Source organism: Microtus oregoni, unplaced genomic scaffold (assembly GCF_018167655.1).
Source record: "Microtus oregoni isolate MIOR12 unplaced genomic scaffold, Mior012 000054F_ref0000373, whole genome shotgun sequence".
NCBI classification, from domain to species: Eukaryota; Metazoa; Chordata; class Mammalia; order Rodentia; family Cricetidae; genus Microtus; species Microtus oregoni.
In genome coordinates, this window is record NW_024543830.1 from 14,656,678 (window position 1) to 14,666,387 (window position 9,710).

The 9,710-nt window shown below is 42.4% G+C and overlaps 1 pseudogene; it reads right to left on the reverse strand.

Moving 5' to 3' along the window:
- Positions 1 to 3,175: 3,175 nt before the first annotated feature.
- Positions 3,176 to 4,028, reverse strand: LOC121437900 (annotated as a pseudogene).
- Between the last annotated feature and the right edge of the window lie 5,682 nt (positions 4,029 to 9,710).

A 9,710-nucleotide genomic window follows, 5' to 3' on the forward strand; every position in this document is an offset into this window, starting at 1 on the left:
TACCCTTGGTAATCCTTACTGGTCCAAGGGTGCCAAGGCAAACCATCGGTCATTCTATCTCCAGCAGCAGTCTCAGAGGGCCAAGAAGATGTCAGCATCAGAAAATAAACAGCCCTAATATTAGCCTAGACGTGTAGACAGGTTTCTCCAGCAGGTGGAGGGGAAGAAAAGCACTTACATTCTCATATATTTTTAAGTTGTACCCCATGCACCCAAACCTCCCAGAATGTCAATCTGTGTCTCTTTTGACCTAGAACAGCTGTTATTAATGAAACGCTTACTTTAGGGATGAGGCATCATCTGGCCTTCAGTTCCTGGGCTTATGGTAGCTGGAAGTCCCCAGAACAAACTGACCATTCATTTCTAGGCCTCCTGACCCTACATGTCCCATCAGGCAGGCAGCAATTCCAGGGCTTCAGCACATGGCCACCCCCTCTACCATAGAAAAATGTGCAGGTGACAGTTGCGAACAGGTCACCGAGCAAGTCACCAGACATCACAGTGTCACCAGTGAGTGTTTCCGAATGAGATTCATCGCATCTGTGCAGCTCGGGTTGTTGTTCATGGGACTCTGTTCTAGGTGGTGGGAACCCCAAGGAGACTCCGTGCTTGATCAGGTAGAAGTAACAGGACATCCTTATCAAAACAAGGCCTTGTGCAAAAGAATTAAATCTTGGCTGAACATTTGATGCTGCAGGATTAGAGCATCTTCCCCATTTTTCTAAGTTGGTCAATATTTTGATTTTATAATTGTCATTGTCGAGAGCACTGATTTGCATAAATATGTGATACAAAATGGCAGAGCCATGTTGAGGGCCATTTCTGAAACTGCTGGAAATTCTGTCCTGATCCCAAGCCAAATCATTTAGTGATTTTTGGTAAAATTCAATTCAACTGCTCAAATGACATTTTCCTCCTCCTTTTCCTGTGTGTACATGCTATGTGCATGCATGTACATGCCTGTTTGTTTTCATGGGTGTACATGTGTGTGCATGCTTGTGTGTGTTACTGTTGCCAGAATTTTCAAGATCCCCCACATTCAGTTATGAAACCCCATATAGGGCCAGCACCCACAGTTTAATTATCCCTAATCCTATGTAAATGCCATGCAAATCCCTGTTCAACTGTTCAGTTTATTTTTTACCTTTATTCATTATTTGTTTTGTGTGTATGTCTGTGGTCAGGCATGTGCCACAACACATATGTGGAGGTCAGAATACAACCTTCTGAAGTAGGTTCTCTCCTTCCGCTATGTAAGTCTCAGGTTGTCTTTTATTGAAAATAGACTCCCCCCCCCCCATTTGTTATATTCTGACTACAATTTCCCCTCCACCTACGACTCCCAGTTTCTCCTCCCTGTTGGACTGGCCTAGATCTTTGGCCCAAGATGAAGTCACCTAGGACACAAGGTGGATGGCCTATATGGGACCCAGCCCCGTCAGGGAACCGGAAATGAGTGCTCTGTACTTCTCAGAAGGCTTCTGACCCCTTGTCTCTGCTTGACCACAGCCTCCTGCTAGGGTTAGCAGCGAGACCCACCCCCACCCCCTACAAAACAAAACACAAAATGACCTTGCTTACTGTATTCTCTTTTGCTTCCCACAGTTTCTTTTTCCTTAACACTCTCCTACCACACTCCAGCCCAGATAAAAGCACCCTTACAAACTCAGACTTTCGTTTTGACATTGCTGCATTCCCTTCCCTTGTGAACAGTCCGGAAGTCATACCCCGAATAAAGCTTTGACTTTTGGCCTCAGAGCAACCCTCAGGATCCGGTTATCTCAGTAGGCCTTACGCTCCCATCCCCCCCTTCCATCCGTAGCCACACCCTTTCTGTCTTTACTTAGAAAACAAACGGGCATTTCAACATAAAACCAGGTACACTGACCCTGGATGAAGAGAAAGTGGGGGAACAGTCCTGAACACATTGGCACAGGAGACAACTTCCTGTTCAGAACTCCATTAGTGCAGGCATTAAAATTAATAATTAATAATTGGGGACTTCATGAAACTGAAAAGCTTCTGTAAGGCAAAGGACACCTTCAAAAGGACAAAAGAGCAACCTACAGAATGGAAAGAGATTTTTACCAAATACACACCCAACACAGGACTAATATCCAAAATATATAAGAAACTCAAGAAATTAGATAGCAAGAAACACAAATAGCCCAATTAAAGCATGGAGTATAGATCTAAGCAGAGAATTCTTAATAGAAGACACTCGAATGTCTGAGAACCAGTTAAAGAAAGGTTCAGCATCCTCAGCCATCAGGAAAGTGTAAATCTACGTTGAGATTTCATCTTAAACCTGCCAGAATGGCTCAGATCAACAAAGCAAGTGACAGCTCATGCTGGTGAGGATGTAGAACAAGAGGAATACTCCTCCATTGCTGGTGGGAGTGCAAACCTGTATAGCTACTAAGGAAGTCAATATGGCAGTTCCTCAGGAAGATGGGACTCAGTGTACAGCCATACCACTCTTGGGTACCCAAAGGATGCCTCATCCTACCATAGAGACATTTGCTCAGCCATGTTTACTGCTGCTCTCTTCATAATAGCTAGGAACTAGAAACAACCTAGATGCCCCTCAACAGAAGAATAGAAAAAGAAACTGGTACATTTACACAATGGAGAATTATTTGACTGTTAAGGGGAAAAAAAAGGCATGAAATTTTTAGTCAAATGGAAGGGACTAGAAAAATCATCCTGAGAGAGGCATCCCAGACCCAGAATGGCGTTACAACAGAGAGTGAGAGACCTTGGAACACTCAGCCCTAAATGGGATGTCTCCATCAAATCCCTCCCCTCAGAGCTTGGGGAACACCACAGAAGAGGAAGCAGAAAGACTGTAAGACCCAAGGGTTGGAGAGCACCAAGAGAACAAGACCATCTAAATCAACATGAACAAAGCTCCTATGAACTCATAGAGACGGAAGCAGCATGCAAGGGCCTGCATAGGTCTGCACTAGGGCTTCTCCGTTTGTATTATGGCTTCCAGGCTAGTGTTTATATGGGATTACTGAGTGTGTGAACAAGCTTATTTCTGATCCTTGTGCCTTCTCTTGGACTCCTTTCTTCTGTTGGTCTCTCTCGTCCAACTTTGATAGGATAGTTTTTATTTTATCTTTTTTTTTAACAGACTTAATTCACATTTATTTTCCTTGTATAAAAACCCTTATGTGGTGGCCACAGTTGGAGCCTGGGTCCTCTGAACAGAGACTCTGGTGTGGGTTTTCACAAGATGCTCAGTGAATTCCTGATAAGGAGACTCGGTGAACACAGTCTCTTTCCAGAGGTCGGGGGTCAGGTAGCTGTAGGTCTTAGAGATGGCATCAAAGGAGGCCTTGGCAAAGTTGCCCAGGGTGGCAGTGCAGCCCCTGGCTGATGTGTAGCAGTCATCAATACCAACCATCATCAGTAGCTTCTTGGGCACAGGAGCAGAGACTATGCCAGTGCCTCTGGGGGCAGGGATGAGACACACCAACAAAGAGTCACAGTGGCCTGTCACATTGCCCGGAACAGTGTGGGGCTTGCCAATCTTGTTCCCCCAGTAGCCTCTCCGCACAGGGACAATGGAAAGCTTGGCCAAAATGATGGCCCCTGGGATGGCAGTGGCTACCTCCTTAGAACACCTAACACTGAGACCAACATGACCATTATAGTCCCCAATAGCAACAAAAGTCTTGAACCTGGTCTGCTGGCCAGCCCAAGTCTGCTTCTGCACGGGCATGATCTTCAGAACCTCATCCTTTAGGGATGCTCCCAGGGGGAAAAAAAAAATCAATAATCTCGGATTCCTTAATGGGCAGGGAGAACAGGTAGATCTCCTCCAGGGACTTGATCTTCATGTCCTTAACTAGGTGGCCCCTCTTGGTGATGGACATCCATTCCTTGTCTTCGGCTTTACCTCTGCGCGGGCAAGCCCTGGGGCCTCTGCCAGGACCATAGCCCCTTAGACTGCAGAAGCTGCCAGAGCCTCCTAACCCTGAGCCCCTGGGCCCTCCCGGTGCACCGGTGTCATCTGCCATTTGCTGTTTCCCCAATGAAGAAGCAGCTTGATTTTTATCTTATTATATTTTATTTTGTTACAGTTAAAAGAATGAATGGATGTAAACTGAGCCACTAGGGTAAAGGTTAACAACTGAACTGTCATTTATACCTTCTGGGAGAAGGAAAATAAGCTTTCTCCAATGGAATAACACTGGCTATATCAATCACTCCAGGGCAGAGCTCATGTTCAAGAGTAGTTGAGCAACAAGAAATGGACTCCAAAGTTTGTGTGTGTGTGTGTGTGTGTGTGTGTGTGTGCTTTTATTTGGTTAGAGTTTGGCATTTTTCGGATGTTTTGTTTGTTTGGTTTCATCTCTTTTGGGGTAATAATGTATTTTGTTTTTTAGGTTTGGGATTCTTGTCATATTGGGTTTTTGGCTTGTTTTTTTGAGGAAGAACTTAAAAGTTTGGTGGATAGAAAAGGAGAGAGGATACAGACAAATTTGGGGGAGGGGAAAAATGACTAAAACACTTAAATTTTAAAATTGTTTTAAATAATAAAAATATATTAAAGTATTTTTAAAGGGCCAGGTGCTGGTGGTACATGCCTTTAATTCCAGCACTTGGGAAGCAGAGGGGAAGTACATGAGTTTGAGGCCAGCCTGGTCTACAAAGTGAGTTTCAGGACAAATAGGACTGTTATACAGAGAAACCCTGTCTCGAAAACTCAAAAAAAAAAAAATTAAAAAGGAAAACAAACAGGCATCTAAGGAATAATACTAAAATAAGATAAAACAAAAACAAACAAGCCAAAACAGTACAAAACAAATAAGAAAAATAGACAAAGAAAAAGCACAAGAAAGAATAAAGATGCACAGACACATTTGCCTGCAGAGGAACCTCATAAAACACAAAGCTGGAAGTCATATTACATACACAAAGGACCTATAAGGTAAAATTCAAAAGAGAAAAAGCCCTGACAACATCATGAGATAAGGAATGATGCCATCTCTAAAGATGCCATTGCATTCCTTTTATGTTGGCCATCAACGGCTGGGCACAGGGCTTACACTTAAAAGTGGTTTTTTCTCCAGTGAGACCTCCTTGAAGAAAACTAAGTTTCATTTGCAAGCACTAACAATTACAGCTCCTAGGCTAGGGATGGGGGCGTGTGTCCCCTTCTCCTTTCAGCTCTTGGACCCCATCTGGTGTACACCATGCTGGCCCTGTTCATGCTGCCATCGTCCCTGTGACTGCATATGTGTTCTAACCCTGCTGCGTTGTGAAGGCTTGATTCCTTGGTGCCCTCCGTCTTCTCTGGCTCTTACACTATTTCTGCCTCCTCTTCTGTGGGGTACTCTGAGCTCTGAGAGCAGGGATTTGATAGAGACCTCTCATTTAAGGGTGAGTGTATCAAGTTCTTTCACTCTCTGCATATTATCTGTCTGTGGGCTCTGTTTTTGTTCCCATCTTCTGTGGGAGAAAGCTTCTCTGAAGATGGTTAAGCAAGGCATGGATCTGGGAGTATAGCAGAATATTTTTAGGAATCGTCTCATTGCTAAGGCCCTTCAGCAGAACAGTAGCATTTGGTTTGCCCCTGGTTCCTTGGGCTATCTAGATTCAGGTTCTTGGCTACCCAAGTATAGCGCTGGGCATGGGTTTCATTCCATGGAGTGGACCTTAACTCAAACCACAAGCTTTGTGCCATTATTGCACCATATTAGGGGAACAATAATGACACGGATAGGTAGATAAACCATTATAGATCAAAGGGTTTGTAGTTGGGTTGGTGTTTACCTTTCTCTTTCAGCAGTGCAGAGTGCCTTCCAGGATCATTTACACTATTTCATAGGGGTGAAGGCTCTAGGTAAGCACCAGCCTGAGTTCTTCATGCTCAATGAATTGTGTGGGTTTTGTCTTCAGCAATAGGGCCTTACTTCAGTTTGTAGAGAGCAATCACTGGCTGCAGCAATAGCCTGGGTTGTCTGGGGGTTCTTATGGGATCTCTTTGGCTTTGTCTGTAAGCCGTATCTAGTATTGAAAGTTTCATTTGGTGACAAGAAATGTCCAGTTGGGACTATGTCACCCCATTATTCGACAGTATCATTTAGATTGCCTACATGTACACAGTTTAGGAAGCTTTACTGTGCTAGGTTTCTGCATGACCCCTCAAATGGCCCTTAGTTTTATCTGTCCCTTCCTATATTCCTTCCCTTACCCCAACTTGTTCCCTCAGTTTGACCCTCCCTTTCCAGTACTACCCTATCCACCTATAACTTTCTGTTCTAGTTCCCTTCCTAGGGAGATCCATTCCCCTTCTAGCCCCTTACTCTTCACCTAACCTGGCTATATGGATTGTAGCTTGCTTACAGTGACTTAACATCTAACTGAGAGGACATGACTTATTTGTCTTTCTGGGTCTAAGTTATCTCACTCAGGATGATGTTTTTCTCATTCCATCTATTTGTCTTCAAATTTCATTTTTTAACAGCTGAGTAATACTCTACCATGTAAATGTACCATATTTTCTTTATTCATCAATCCACTGATGGACATCTATGCTGTTTCCAATTTCTTTGTGAATAGAGCATCAGTGAACATAGTTGAGCAAATACCTCTGTAGTAGGATGAAGCATCCCTTGATGCTACACAGGCTCCAGGGTGGTAGAGCTGGTTCTTGAGGTAGACTGATTCCCATCTTCCTGAGGAACCGTCACACACAGCTCCATAGTGGCTGTCCAAGTTTGCATTCTCACCAGCAATATATGATACTCCACATTCTCCCCAATATGAGCTGACATTTGTTTTATTGATTTGGGCCATTCTGATTGGAGTAAGATAAAATCTCAAAGTAGTTTTGATTTGCATTACTCCGATGACTAAGGATGTCGAACATGCCTTTTAAGTGCTTCTTGGACATTTGAGTTTCCTCTTTTGAGAATTCTCTGTTTAGAACTGTACCCTATATTTTAAATTGGGTTTTATTATCAATGTCCAGTTTTTTTTAATTCTCTCCATTCCCCCTTTCTGTCTCTGTCTCTCTCACTACACACACATACACACACACACACACACACACACACACAAAATTAGGTGCCTGTCAGATGTGTAGTTGGTAAAAGTCTATCTTTCTTTTTCTAATTCTGGCCAGGCAGTGGTGGTGCACGCCTTTAATCCCAGGACTCAGGAGGCAGACAGGTGAATTTCTGTGAATTCGAGGCCAGCCTGGTCTACCAAGTGAGTTTCAAGACAGGTTCCAAAGCTACAGAGAAAATCCGTTGAGGAAAAAAAAAAAAAAACCCTTTTCCATTCTGTGGGCTTCTGCTTTGTACAAATGATCCTGTCCTTTACTGTACAGAAGTTTTTTTCAATTTCATGAGGTTCAATTTATTAATTGTTCTGAGTGCCTGTGCCAATGGTGTTCTGTTCAGAAAGTCTTTCTCTGTGCCATTCAGTTTAAGGCTATTCCCCACTTTCTCTTCTTTTTTTTTTTTTTTTAAATATTTATTTATTATGTATACAATATTCTGTCTGTGTGTATCCCTGCAGGCCAGAAGAGGGCACCAGACCCCATTACAGATGGTTGTGAGCCACCATGTGGTTGCTGGGAATTGAACTCAGGACCTTTGGAAGAGCAGGCAGTGCTCTTAACCTCTGAGCCATCTCTCCAGCCCCCCACTTTCTCTTCTATCAGACTCGGTGTATCTGGCCTTATGCTGAGGCTTTTGATTCATTTGGAGCTGAGTTTTGTGCGTGATGATAAATATGGATCTATTCGCCTTCTACATGTAGCCGCCCAGTTTGACCAGTACCATTTGTTGAAGATGCTGTCTTTTTTTTTTCCAGTGTGTATTTTTGGTTTCTTTATTTAAAAAATGTTAGGTACCATAGGTGTCTGGACTTGGGTCTGGGTCTTTATTCTACTCCATGGCCAATGTGTCTGTTTTTGTGTCACTACCTATCTGTCGTCAGGTGACAAGCGCTTTTACCCACTGAGCCATTTCACCAGCCCTAACCTAAACTGAACTGTTCAGAAAACAGCGATGAAGAAAGTGTCCTTCGTCTGTGTCTGCTCAGTACAGACGCAATCATGTTAGCCCTAACTACATTTTCCATCCGAAGATACAGACCTGGTAGATGGGAAGGAAGCAATGCTGAGGGAATATTTATGTAATGAAGGAAACACAAACATTAGTTTTCAAATACTCTTTGGTATAATTTTACTTTGGAAAAGGATTGAACAGCGCATCATCTTTATTTCAAAGGCACAAGTTAAAACTGCTTATTAAAAATTTACCTGACAGCCATTTGTCAACACGGATATGGATACGAAGAAACAACTGTCCTTTGGTATTGGCAGAACATGTAATTTATCTTTGATGTTGGTGAATCTTGAGGTACTGGCCAGGAGGAGCATCAGTGAGCTTCTATGTAAGTCGCAGATCTTCCTGGTCACTCTGTGTCCCACTACAACGTGTGTGAGCGTTCGATCACAGCGTAAGGACCTTGTTTGTGTAAAGCATCAATGAATGGCGTGTGCCCACTTTGTGCAAGTCTGGCTTTAACGTCTTGGCAGCCCAGTGACTGAATGTCAAGTGTGGATCTGTGTTTGCAACCGCAGCAGACTTCTTTTTTTTTACTCCAGTCAATAATTTTCCCATAAAACACTTTTATTAAGGAAGCCATGTATTCTCCTCCCATACAGCTTCCCTTTAATGAATCAAAAGCAGTTCTCTTGCGTACATTTCAATAAAATATAGCAAATCCATTAACTGTTGGAAATACCCATACTTTTAATCAAATGCTTTCTATAAGGCATACTATCTTGATACTCGTTTCTGAAAATTTTCAATAATGTTTTCTATGCATCTCTCAATAATACCTGCTGACAAAAGATTGCATTTTTTATCACCATATTGCCTTTGTATATTATTTCAACCATTTTTTTTTATGGTAGAAAAAGCAAATGTTTCCCTGAGGGCACGTGGCTTTTCATGTTCTGCGATGACTAAGAAGCACCAGAGAGGTTTGTGTGTGTTTATCACTACATCCAACAAAGAGCAAGGATCTAGATTAAGCTATACAGTGACTTTAAGCATCACTGAGAAAATGGGGAAAGTATCCTCATGGTCTAGATGTTTCTTTTTTAATATCTTACTAATTAGATAGCTTTCTTTTTCTAACATTAGCTATTAACTCAAAAGCAAAAACTTTTAGGACAATAACTTTCATTACCAGTGACAACTTACCAACTATATTTCAGGTAATTTTTTTTTGGAAAACGTCAAATGTCTTGTTATTGTTCTCAGATCTCTATTGTTATTTCTTTTTCCTCATAACAGGAGTAATAAACAAGATGGCTTAGCAGTTAAGAACACTTGCTGTTCTTGCAGAGGACCCAGGTTTGATTCCCAGCACTCACATGGCAACTCACAATCTTTTGTTGCTCAAGTTCCATGGGATCCATTTCTGTCTCCTGGCCTCCACAGACACCAGGTATGCATATGATGTACAGACATGCAGGCAAGACACTCATACACATAAAATAAGAATTAAAAAAATGTGCAAAAATAAAGCAAGTTATGAAGACCATGTAAAGAATGAAGAGGTCATTCTAGACATTTTCTTTCCTTTCTCTTTGTTTTAGTCATGATGCCATGTATCCCAAGACAGGATACTTGCTATAGAGCTGAGATGACCCCAAGTTTCTAATTCTTCTG